Raw genomic sequence first — 13,370 nt, 5'->3', positions numbered from 1 at the left:
GGGATCCTCCAAGGAGAGAAGTGAAGGAAACAAGGAAATGTGAAAGCCCTGAATGAATAAATTAACTGAAAAATACTAGTCACTGTTTCTGGATTTGGTACAATGTAAATGGTCTCCAATAAGCCTAGTAAGGGACATTTCATTGCATGTTCTCACATCACCACAGACTTTGGTTCAGTGGCATCAGGAGATAAAAGAAGAAGCTTCTTATTTCTTCCCTGTGAGAATCAGTTCAGAGATGTTGCTGATGTAAACTGCAGCTTCAGTCACTAGTGGAAAGATACAGAGGGCCTGTAGTGGTTGAAGCTGTAGTGAAAATGTCCTGACGGTTATTAGAATGAGAAATGATCATATTGAGTCTTCGCCACCCTTTGTTTGTTGTTTGTTCACTTGGTGGCGCTAATGCGCCACAGAGTTAATTATGAATGGTCATGGAAGAAGAACAGCCCTGCATCTGTCTTCTGTTACGTGCTCAGAACACTGGAAGAGAGACAAACCAGAGAAGATGAATGGATGAATGAGTGGAGGAAAAGCACTCTGGCTTCTCCCCTACTGTTGAACTACACACAGCTCGTTTAGAGCCCTCCTGTGAATCAATAGGTGGTCTTTACTCGGTTTGTTATAATGTCAGAGAAGGGGCAGCTCTGCAGTGTTTACAACAAAATAACTTTATGGTAAGCACTGCAGAGCTGCCCTTGTTCATGTAATACTTCTTATGTGTAACAATTATTATTAATGAGTGTGAATGTAGATGGTGAACATATGATGCTGCAGTGTGTGTGTTTGGCTGAGTACTAAATTAGAGCCACTTCAGTCTCCACTTTGATTTGACGTCAGTTGTTGGTCAAAGATGTAACCTCGTCTTGTCTCAGTGCCTTCCTCTATGCATTTGTTTCAAGCCTGCAGGAAGGCAGGTCGCCATGGAAACACTAGAGCAAGCTCACCTCCAACCCCTAGAGCAGCTGACCTATCACAGGAGGGTGACTACACAGTTGTGTTTGCATGGAGCTGGTATAAAAGCAGTCATTCCCTTCAAATCTGCTGGTCTTTTTACAGCCCAGAAGAATTAGGATGACTGAACCAGCTAAATCTGCTCCCAAAAAGGGCTCCAAGAAAGCTGTGGAGAAGACTGCTGGGAAGGGAGGAGAGAAGAAGTGGAAGACCAGGGAGGAGAGATACGCTATTTATGTTTACAAGATGTTGAAGCAGGTCCACCCTGACACCTGTATCTCCTCCAAGGCCATGAGCTTCATGAACGATATCTTTGAGCGCATCGCTGCTGAGGCGTCTCATCTGGCTCACTACAACAAGCGCTCCACCATCACCTCCAGTGTCTGCTGCTGCCTGGAGAGCTGGCCAAGCATGCCGTTTCTGAGGGCACCAAGGCTGTGACCAAGTACACCAGCTCCATCGGCTGCTCAGTAGACCTCAACCCGCCGGCTCTTTAAGGGCCACCACTCGGTCTGAAGAGCAGATCTTTCATATCACATGACTCTGTCTGAAAATGTCATGTTAGCAATACCAGTGTTTGCTAGGTTAGTCTCTACTGCTTTCACACTTTATCAAATACTGGTGTGATTTTAGTCCTAACCTCCCTACGGCCCTGAATAGTGATTCATGGGGTCTGTTCATAATGCTTAAAAGAAATAATATAAAAATAATTAACCTCCCTGTTCATAAGGGCTTTTCACACACTCATTGGCACTCAGCCGGGCCAATGAAGCTGTAAGTCCATACACAGCAACAAACAGGTGGAACCTGCTCTGACAGAACCGCCTCTTTATGGAGTTCTCTGTCCTGATTGGATAAAGTGGGCAGGGATACCAGAAAATGTCTGTCTCATGTCTACTGACCAAACACTCACTAACTTAAAGACAGTAACATCCATCATACCTCTGAAATTAATAATGTAGAACAGGTCTTTAACTATTATCGATAAACATGCGCCTTTAAAAAACTTAGTATAAAAAATAGATCAAGCCCATGGTTTTCCACAGAGCTTGCACTAATATTTAAGACAAGGGACAAAGCTTGGGCTTTGGCAAGGCGTACTGGTGAGGCATTACATCTGTTGACATTCAAGCAATTCAGAAACAAATGTACTACTTCACTGAGAAAAGCAAAAGCCAATTATTACAAAGATTTAGTCTCAGCCTCCTTCGCACAACCATCAACATTTTGGAAAGTTGTGAATGTAAATAAAAATAATCCCACTTCCCTTATTCCCTCACATATCAAATTTAACAACTGCCTCATCGATAGACCAGATCAGATTTGCCATGCCTTTAATTCCCATTTTGCCACTGCTGGTAATCAATCTGATTCAACCACAGGCTCAGGTACCCTCTTCAAACATACCTCTCAGTTTAGTTTACAGCCCTTTACCTCCTCTGCCATCAGGAAGGCACTACAATCTGTAGATTGCAGAAAAGCAACTGGAGAGGATGAACTTGATCCATACTTTGTAAAACTCTGTGCCCCTCTGATTACGGATCAAGTTACACATATATTCAACCTCTCTATTTTATCAAAGACCTTCCCTCAAGCATGGAAAACTGCACATGTAGTCCCATTACATAAGAGTGGGGATAAATCAGACCTTAATAATTACCGACCTATTTCTAAACTGTCCTGTCTTGCAAAAGTTTTAGAATCATCTGTTAATAATCAGATTAAAGTGTTAGTACCATCACTGCCATAACCTCTGTTACAAATGATATTGTATCCTCCCTTGATAAAGAAAAATATTGTGCTGCACTGTTTGTAGACCTATCAAAAGCCTTTGATACTGTCGACCATTCCTTGCTCCTTCGGAGATTAAGTGAGGTGGGTTTTGACTCTGACTGTAAATGGTTTCAAGATTATCTGGCACAGAGAAAGCAATGTGTTGTTCTAGGAAACAGCCATTCTACATATTTAACACTATCAAAGGGAGTCCCACAAGGTTCAATACTGGGTCCTGTTTTGTTAACAATATACATCAATAACATTACGTCCAACATAACAAATTGTAATGCCAGTCTTTATGCAGGCGATACAATTCTATACTGTTCCGCTGACACCGCACATTCAGCCATTCAAACCCTTCAACAAGCATTCGATCAATTGCAGTATACCTTATCTCATCTGAAACTAGTTCTCAACTCAAATAAGACCAAATACATGCCAATCTCTAAAGTTAAAGACATTAATGACCCTGGGTTATTTATCACCACTCTCACAGGACACAGTATTGAAAGAGTCTCTGCTCAACTCTCTGCTCAGAGTCTCAACTTCCCATTGTTCAGCAGAAAACGGATCATAGCAGCAGTATTCTTATCTGTTTTAGATTATGGTGATGTCATTTATAGGAATGCCTCTGCCTCCACACTTGCTGCCCTGAACCCCATTTACCACTCTGTGATTAGATTCATTACTGGTAACAGCTATTTGACTCATCATTGTGTTTTATATGAGAAGGTGGGCTGGGCCCCTCTAGCTTTAAGACGGGACAGGCATTGGCTCTTATTTATTTATAAAGCTTTAATTGGAAAAATGCCATCATATATTACTTCCTTGCTAAATCAGTCTCATACTCCATTCTCAACTCGCTCAAGTAACTGGTTGACACTCAAAATTCCACGAACAAACACCTCATTTGGTAGAATTGCTTTTAGTTTCTCTGCAGCATCCACCTGGATTCATTTACAACTAACATTAAAACTACAGACACTTGTGTCTCTGGGTCAGTTTAAAACTATGATAACAAACTCCTCTGTCTATGAATGTAACTGTTTTTAATGGATGAAACTGTCTTCTGTGTTCTTTTCTTCTTTAACTTGTGCTGTGTTGTTGTTGTCTTATTTGTATTTTGTGTTGTAAATATCTGACTTGTACTCTTGACATCATTGAAAATGAGGGCTTGCTCTCAATGATTCTCAAGATTAAATAAAGGTTAAAGAAAAAAAAAAAAGAATTGTTGCAAATGTCAAACATCCACAAACCTTTCTTTTTTCACAGCTTCATTTTTCCAGGACACTCCGCTGCGGTCAACGACCTGATCGCCTCCACACAGTCTCCAGCTTATTCCACGCAACCTATCGACACGCCTTCAGTGAAAATAAAAAGTAATTAATCTGTGTTCCGTATCGCTGCCATATGTGTGCTGTCTGTGCAACATTGATTCATATTCAGATTCATATTCATGCCATTCAGCATTATCGGGCCTCTGCACTCACCCTCACACAGGTGTGCAGCTTTCTCACACAGCAAATACCCACTCACCTCAAGTTTTATATTGGTGATATCGATAGTTATTGATCCTTTTTAGTGACCTTTCCTATTTTTAAAGAATTTTGAATTTGACACTTGTTGGCACATGTGCCCTGGGTGAGGCCTGTAGGCAGATGTAACGTTGTCCTGTGAAGGACAGAGAAAGGATGAGGCAGGCAACAGCTGATGTGTTTCCTTATCTCACTTCTGTCATTATTTAATTATCGGCATATTTGTGGTTTAACTACATTCGCCACTTCACATTTTTAATTGCGAAGTGGTCAGCTATTACCAGCTCAGTCATCAAACCACAAAACAACCAAAGTCAGTTTCAGCAAAAAATATTTTCAACCATCCATGTGTTTGGTATTGTTCACATAAAAATGAAAGGAAATACAATCCTACTGTACAAATTTTCTTCAGTAGCTGCTTACAGTTTCAATAACTACACTTATAGATGCACATCAGTTTCCAATTAGACTGATCGGACATTACTTCACATTCAGCATAATGGTAACAGAATATAATGGGCAAATTCAATAAGAAATATGACAAAGTTAGCGGGAGTTTGTACCAAACTACAAGACATATGTAAATGTCCAAATGTACAAGGGGCTTAACCAAACTAATAAAGCAATGAGCCTTACTATTAGACACGTTTACATCATGTTCAGTCCACACAGCATTCACAGCTAGTTAAGCTAGCTCATGCTGCCGTAGCCCTTGTGGCATAATGGGAATACAGCTCCCAATATAAAGGTTCATCAATTGACTTAACAAGGCTCTCCTCCAAAAACACATACTATACATAATATCCACAATTTAATTACATGACGTGACCACACATTCCTTTGTGTCACACACAGGTAATCATTTTTAATAACAACAATGACAAACACACAAATAAATAAAAAATACTGCTATACCAGCAAAATGACCTGTCCTTTTTAATTCGCAATTTACTGTGTTTTCCTGTGCTTTTCTCAGTCAGCCAGCAGCAAAGCTTGTTCAGTGGATTGTGAGCTGTAGTTGTGGAAACTACAAACCACTTTGGCTGTTGTAGGTAGAGCGGCCTGTCTGCTCCACCTGACGAGCCCGGAGACACTCCGACAGCAAGGAGTAGCTCTGGAGGATGAGTGACCCCGAGAGGAGGAGCCGAAGACCAGGACAGAGGCCGAAGAAGTTGGTGTGTTTGCCAGCGTGGCTGCGGCTCATGGGGCACCGTATCAGATCACAACAATAGCAGACATTACCAAAGCTGCTGTGTGAGTTAACAGTTTCACAAGTGGAGCGTGGCTGGTCCTGTGAGAACTGCGGTGGGATCCACAACAAAGCCTCACTCCATGCTCTTTTGCTGTTGTCAGTCACATGGCGATGGTGCAACCGAACTACACACCTGTAAAATGATTGGCTGTTTGTGTGTCATTCGTAACACACTCCATTCTCAAGGGATATGATATGGTTTATGAGCCACTGTGTATTCGTTATGTGCTTTAAATGGGTTTGCATTTAATGCACACATGAAAGTATCAAGCATTTATTGAACTTTTTTCTTACTGTTGTCGATGATGTGTCTATCGCTCATATATATAGAGTGGTCTAGTCTGTAGGCATAAAACTCGGAAATCAGTTAGCATTTTTGCACAGGGTTTTTTTTTAAACTGGTTTTCAAATGGCTGAAATAAGATCTGTGGTTACCACAGGCCGAAGATATTTACACGTTTTGTTCTACGACATAAAATACATCATTAAATGTCCCAGTATTTAATTATAAAGCTCTTACCTGTCTCAAAAACAGGTAAGAATCTAAATGAGTGTCTAAATGAGACTACAGAGGTTGTCTGTGACATTAAATGTCATCACAGTGAACACGGAGACACATCTACTCACTAGTCCGTCTTTACAGGGCCACTTTAGTTACAAACTATTCTAACTCTGACTTTACAACTTGTACATTGATCAGTTTATAGAAAACCTGTATAGTAATTGTGTAGTAAGACACTCAGTGGTGGTGACGTTTAAGTCATGTGACCATGAACATTAGCTTTTTTAATAGATTTAATTTACGTTTCGAAAATCACAAAAGTAGTGGCTTCCATTGGGAGACAGATTCAAGGAGATGGTTAGTAGTGGAAAGATATTAAGGTGTGTAGTAGGTGTGATTCAATTTGAGCGAAAGGAGGCTTCCTTTCTGTGGAGATGATGAACTTTTGGGATCGCCACATAATGGTAATTACCTGGGAATTTTAGAGTTGCTTGCACCATTTGATCCATTTTTTTAGGGCCATTTTCAGATGTATGGTCGGAAGGGCCGTGGTAAGATTTCATACTACATGCTATGTGAACTTTGTGAAGAATATTCATATTCTGATATTTTAGACCCTACACCTGATATGTTTCAGGTGGACTATCTGACTCTTGTGTACCAACGCAGAAAGCAGTTGAGCAATTTATTGAATTTTAACTCATTCACAGTCACACTGGGTCAGGTCTAGCTGACTGTGTAATGAAGATGATCAGCGATTTGGGGCTGGATGTCTCTAATTGCCATGGGCAGGCCTATAACAATGTGTCCAATATATCGGGGAAATATAACGGGTTAAAAGCTTACCTCAAGAAAAACAACTCGCTCATTGATTACATCCCATGTGCAGCACATTCCTAGTATTTGGTTGGTGTGAACAGTAGATTTTTGACTCAGTACACATCATATATGCTTTTTGCTCCACTTCCACCACCAATGGAATAAAATGATCACTACAGACATCACACTGATGCTTAAATCTCTCTCCTGTAAGTTGTAGAGGGGATTCCACACAAGCTTTTGGTGAAATCTACGCTGAAATAAGAGAGGCCTTACAGGTGCTTATTTCTAACAACATATAAGTTGCAAGGGCCCTGTGGTCAATGCCTGACCACAGGGTCTGGCATTGACCATTGAAGCTGGAGACTGATGACAATCGGTCCAATCAAGTAACAGCTTGCAAAATAGGGGCATGGACCCTCATGACCACTGTGCGTCGTTGCTAATCACTGCATCACCATAAAGGCAATTTGCCAACTACGACACATTTAGCCTTGCTTGTCACAGTTGTGACAGACCTCCCAGTATGCGACTCACTGCATAAGTAAAAGAAAATTATTTTATAATGAGGCAGTCGACAGTGAATTCTGGCTCACTGGGAATACAAAGTTCCAAGTTGAGATTTCAGTTAGGGTTGGGTAGCATTGACATTTGAACTGATACAGCACAGATGCCTGGAATTTGGTACTGATACCTTGACTCACCGTGACTTGTTGCAAGAATGATGTCTCACTTCTACTCTTCCTTTCTATACTCAATACTGAATTGTGGCACGGTTTGATATTTTGTGAATTGGTACTGGGTCGTACAGACATAATTTGGTCAGTACCCTAAAAAGCACAGAGTTCAGTACCCAACCCTACAGTCAACGAAATCTCAGGACTGGTTGAAAACAGCTGGTTGCATACACAAATAAATGGTCGCTTTGGTATATGTGACGTGACACGACAATATAATCCTGTGAGATCATTTTGAAATACGAGCCCCTGAGGTTCTTTTACAACAGTACACTTGTGTCTGAGAAATCTGCCTCCAACTTATTTGAGCTCTGGACTGTGATTGACCTGGCCTAGAATCAGGGGAATTCGGTAAGAACTTGTGACACCTCTCATCAAGCAACGCACAGGCTCTTTCGTGCATGCCAGCTTCAGCCAGCTGAGTTGTAGAGTTGTAGCAAACTCTACCTCTGGACAGCGACACATTCTCTCTCTCTATCTCTCTCACTCACACACGGACACATACACACATACATGCACACACAGTGCCTGTTTTTCTGCTTTTGAATTTATGTCCAAATGAACTGAAATTATTCTGAAAAGTTTAAGTTTTGAAAAGATGAAAGTAAAGTTTTAAGTTTAGGAAATAAATATTGACTGAGGGGTGTTCAGTAGCTCAGTTGGTATAGCTTGCGCCCCATGTAGAGAGGCTGTGTCGTCACTGCAGATGACCAGGGTTGGAATCCGACCTGTGGCCCTTTGCTGCATGTCCTCACCCCTCTCTCTGTCCCCACTTTTCTGTCAGCTCATCAAGCTGTTTGTCAAATAAAAGCACTTAATAGCCCCCAAAAATAATAATAATAATAATAAAATGTTGACTGTAAAAAATTGCACCAGTCAATTTTGAGCTGGGAATATCTGAGCTAATCTTTGATAGACCAGTTTGTGAGAGGGCCTTAGGTATGCTGGTGTCAAGATGAAATATTGTGGTCCATACAATAAACATGTTGGTCAGGAAGTGGACACACTAGGGGTAGGAATCACTGAATAACTCATGATATGTTGCCCACAATTACAATAGTACAACAATACAGTGATAATTGATCCATTGCAAGACAATCATTAACTTATACATCACGATATCTCTAGCCATGAAAAATACCATGAAAAAGGCAAAGTGCAGGGTTAGGGTTATGAATTATTGGATAAAGATGAAATATTCCTGACAGCAGCAGTTGGAGTTGAGGTAGGCCTCAGTGATTCAAAACACAGCAGCAGTGATCTGTCTGTCTTGTCCCTCAGTGCAAAAACCAAATGTGACACTAGGTGGTAGGAGCTGCATTCTTATTAAGTCAATTCTCCTCCCAAGAGATCCCAACACTATACATTCAGTATTTTACTGTGTATGGGTTGGATAGCTATTCCTACCCAGTAATTACAAAAATTATCCTAAAAGAATTAAGTCAATATTTAAACTAGAATGGCACTCAGTAGAGTGCATACCTCTGCCATGGTCCAACTGTCCCTTTAAATTCAATCAAGCCCAATCATGTTAAAGAAAGTTAGAAAAAATTCCTGGAGCCATCCTTAATCCAGATCAGCGCCAAAGGTTAATGGGGTCTATTCTGGGCGGAGACCCATCCGCCATCTGAGTTTTTCTGGTAATCTGTTCAGTAGTTTTTGTGCAATCCTGCTGACAAACCAGCCAACCAACAAAGAAATGGACACAGAGGTAATAACCTGCTTATTAAAGGATAACTACCGTTTTTTACAACCTGGACCTTATTTCTGGCAAAATATATGGTCATTTACTCACCCAGATAACTTTGGTGTCATTCGGCGTCATTCGGACGAAATTAGATCCAGTGTAGCGGCGATATATCCATATAATGGGAGAGACGGGGCAGCGACACACAGCCTCTATATAACACATTATCTGCCACGAAACTAGTTCATTTCATCAATATTTTGTTATGAAATGCTAGCGCTATTAGCCTCTGAGTCCGGGCTCGTCTATTGTCAACATCCGGGGTCTGTAGGCTGATCTACTACCTCTGACCTGGAAGATGTCGTCTCTGAGCTGCGCGCGCACCCGCGACAGCGCGGCTTGTTTACCTGTAGCTGCTACTGCTAGTTTGACCCCGGATGTTGATAACGGACGAGCCCGGACTCAGAGGGGAATAGCGCTAGCATTTCATAACAAAATATTGATGAAATTAACTAGTTTCGTGGCAGATAATGCGTTATATAGAGGCTGTGTGTCGCTGCCCCGTCTCTCCCATTATATGGGATTATATATTATAATCCCATATAATGGGATAATCCCTTATAATTATATATTATAACCCTTTCGTCCGAACGACGCCGAATGACACCAAAGTTGTCTGGGTGAGTAAATGATCATATATTTTGCCAGAAATAAGGTCCAGGTTGTAAAAAACGGTAGTTATCCTTTAAGGTTAACTTTGGAAGTGGGTTTCTTCCTATGGTATTCACCTCCCCTGGTTAAACCTCTAGCTACTTTATCCCTTTAGATCTTTAAAATAACTAAAAATGTACATTTAAATACCACGAACTGAATCAGAGGTACTTTTAATGTCCTTAAAGAAAGTACTGGTTTTCATTAAAACAAAGGTGCGCCAGGTGCGAAGTTGGCGACCCTGCCCATCCTTGAAGTTGGTCTGCATTTTGATCAATTTTATTGATCAATATTATTGTGCTTAACTTAAGCATCCCTTACATCCTTGCAACCCGTGACAGCAAACATAACGTAGGAGAGCTTGCTATCAATTTTCAATTATAGCACGTTGATTACCACCTTCTCCTTACTATTCATATTCTCAACAATTCAATTGCGGGTGTAGATATTCTCGTAACTATTGTTCTGTATCATACCACCATCTCATGTTGGTAAAACTAGCTAGCAAGCTCTATTGAGCTTTTTGACAGAAAACACACAAAAAATAAGTTTCTTACCAGAGACTTCCAGCTCTTTGGTGTCATCAAGCTGGCTGCCACTTTATGTGGGTTTTTGTAATTAATTGAGCTGGTATCGTAGAGATATCTTCTCATTTCAACTACAAGAATAAGCCACTCCTTGTTTTGACACTGTCAGTGCTTTTAACATGCACAAGAGGAAGTAAGTGGAAACAGGATGTCTGACAAATGTTCAGCGCAAACTGAGCTGCACAGTGCTGTATGGTTCGTGGCCAGTTAAGACAGTCCAATAGAAAACAACCCAATGAAAACTGAGTTGGCTTGCGTCCCATGAAGTTAGGACAGTGTTTTTAAACCAGAGATCAAACTAGGCAAATCTGTTTATAGCCTAACTAATGTTGTCTTTGTCTGTCAATGTGTCATGCAAACTTGGGCTGCTGCATTAATTAAATGTAGACATATGCCACATTGATAGGTTACAGCCAACCACTGCTACATGAGAGGCAAAACCTGGAGCTAGTGGTAACATTGTGTTGCTTCCAAGGTCAATGAACATAGTGAACTGTATGTGGGGTTAGAGGATAATAGAATATCATTGTATGCCGATGATATCATTCTGTACCTTACCAACCCAGAGAGATCAGTCCCAGTAGTACTAGATCTTATTGACAAGTTCAGAGAGATATCAGGTGACAAAATTAATTCAACAAAATCCAATGCTTTCCTCTTAGGGCTACCAATATCTGATGAACTCAAGAATACTTCCCCCTTCACATGGGCACAGAATGGACTAAAATATCGTGGGGTGACTGTATCACCTAAACTCAAAGACTTATTTTATCTAAATAATGTCCCATTACTCCAAAAGGTTGAAGAAGAATTGGAACATTGGAATCTACTCCCTATTTCATTCCTTGGAAGAATTAATGTTATAAAAATGAACATACTGCCACGGTTCAGTTATCTGTTTCAGTCACTCCCATGTTACCTACACGCATCCTTTTTTAAAATCTATAAACAAATTGATAAGCTCATTTATTTGGAAAAACAACCCACCCAGAATATCCCTGATAACTCTAACCAAATCCAGAGATAAGAGTGTACTTGGACTTCCAGATTTTAAATTATATTACTGGGCGGCCGTGACAAAGGTTATGATAAGTTGGGTGCATAGATCTGCCCTTTGGACAAACAGAGAAGAAAAAATTAGCCAACCCATCTCTCTGACCTCCCTACCATTTGTTAGTAACATAAAATCCCTTCATTTAATACTCAAACCATATGTCATCTTTAACACTCTTAAGGCCTGGCAAGATGTTAAGAAGTTCTGTGGGTCTTCTGCTAGAATTTCTTTGTTAGCTCCTTTACCCTCAATCGGAAAGTCCTTGCTTACAAAATGGAAAGATCATGGTTTACACAATTTTAAAGACCTATTCAATGAAGCCTTAAATCTTTTTCTGATTTAAGGTCGGAGTTTAAAATCCCTAAGCAAGACTTTTATAAATATTTACAAATTCATCACCTAATTACTACTCTAGAAAGATCTGGACGGTTGTGTTTGGGGCTAACAAGTCTGGAAGAAATTTTGAATAGTCTACTTTGTTGAAAGGGAAAATCTCTTTGATTTACAATACTCTGCTAGACCATCACAGTTCTTCCTTTACTCCACTTAGAAATATATGGCAAAAAGATCTGGAATGCAACCCAAGTGGAGATCAATGGGACGCTATATGTCAAAATGTATTTACATCACTGTCCTGTAATAGAATAATCAAACACAATAAGTTTTATGTACAGAATGTATTTAGTATCTTCCTCTAAATGCCATCGTTGCAAAATATGTACAGGATATGTCATTCACGTTTTCTGGGAGTGTAGACAAATAAAACGCTTCTGGACAGAAGTACATGATCTGACTGTTAAGGTCCTCCAAATCCCACTGGACATCTCTCCAATACGGTACCTCTTCGGAACAGAACTGGACAAGACACTAGACCCCATTTCAGCCAAATGGATTAGCATAATATCATACATAGCAAAGAAATGTATTCTGCTGAACTGGAACAAACAACAACCTCCAACCTTTGATTTGTTCATAAGAATTCTCAACGAGACATTACGATTGGAACAGTTTACTTACTCCTTAAAAAATAAAGGCGATATTTTTCTGAAGACTTGGAAACCTCTTATGGACCTCTGACAATTTCTTAACTATATACTTATTTCAATTACTGTATGTGTAATATGTTGACCACAAATGCTTTTGTTTTTCTTTTTTCTTTTCTTTTTCCTCTTTCTATTTTTCATTTATGTTTAACAATTTGATTTTTATGTGTATCTTGTGTTATGTTTGTTCTATATGTTCTATTTGTGAAAATCAATAAAAAGATAATTGAAAAAAAAGGGGCCCGTTCACAACTAGCAAATCCATCCAAAACGGAAAAGCTAGCACTAATCAACAGGGTGACAGTTTTCTCATGCAGTGAAAAACATCTTTATAATTGAACATAGCTGTGCAAAAGGAGGATGCATGACAGTACATACAAGACAGCAGCAACATGCAGCAACCTGCAGCAGAGAGTTATTCTGACCATCAAGTGGATTATTTCATATAATTTATCCTCATGCATGCCGATGAGTAATCTCAGTCAGTGGCTCTTCTGGCAGCAGTCCAGTGTCTTTCCCTTTCCTCTTGCATTGCGGGAACATGCGCACACATGCAGAAGTGGGAGTGAGTTACTATGGTTACAGGGACGCTGTGTTTCTCTGTACTTTGAAACTTGATGATAATGATCTCATGGTTTTTAGGTAAGAGTGCCTATTTAAAGTCATGACTGTAATTGTACCTCAATGCTAATATACATATATATCTGCAAATATAC

General features: G+C 40.1%; 1 pseudogene across 1 annotated transcript; it reads left to right on the top strand.

Annotated features, from left to right (window-relative positions):
* Positions 1–992: 992 nt before the first annotated feature.
* Positions 993–3,378, top strand: LOC311273620 (histone H2B 1/2-like; annotated as a pseudogene). Its single transcript has one exon. The product of its transcript is annotated as a histone H2B 1/2-like (transcript).
* Positions 3,379–13,370: the final 9,992 nt, after the last annotated feature.

Source organism: Pagrus pagrus (genome assembly GCF_965226575.1).
Source record: "Pagrus pagrus genome assembly, chromosome: 2".
In the NCBI taxonomy this organism is placed as follows: domain Eukaryota; kingdom Metazoa; phylum Chordata; class Actinopteri; order Spariformes; family Sparidae; genus Pagrus; species Pagrus pagrus.
The sequence above is the reverse complement of the archived record's forward strand: the minus strand, read 5'-3'. Positions and strand labels throughout refer to the sequence as shown.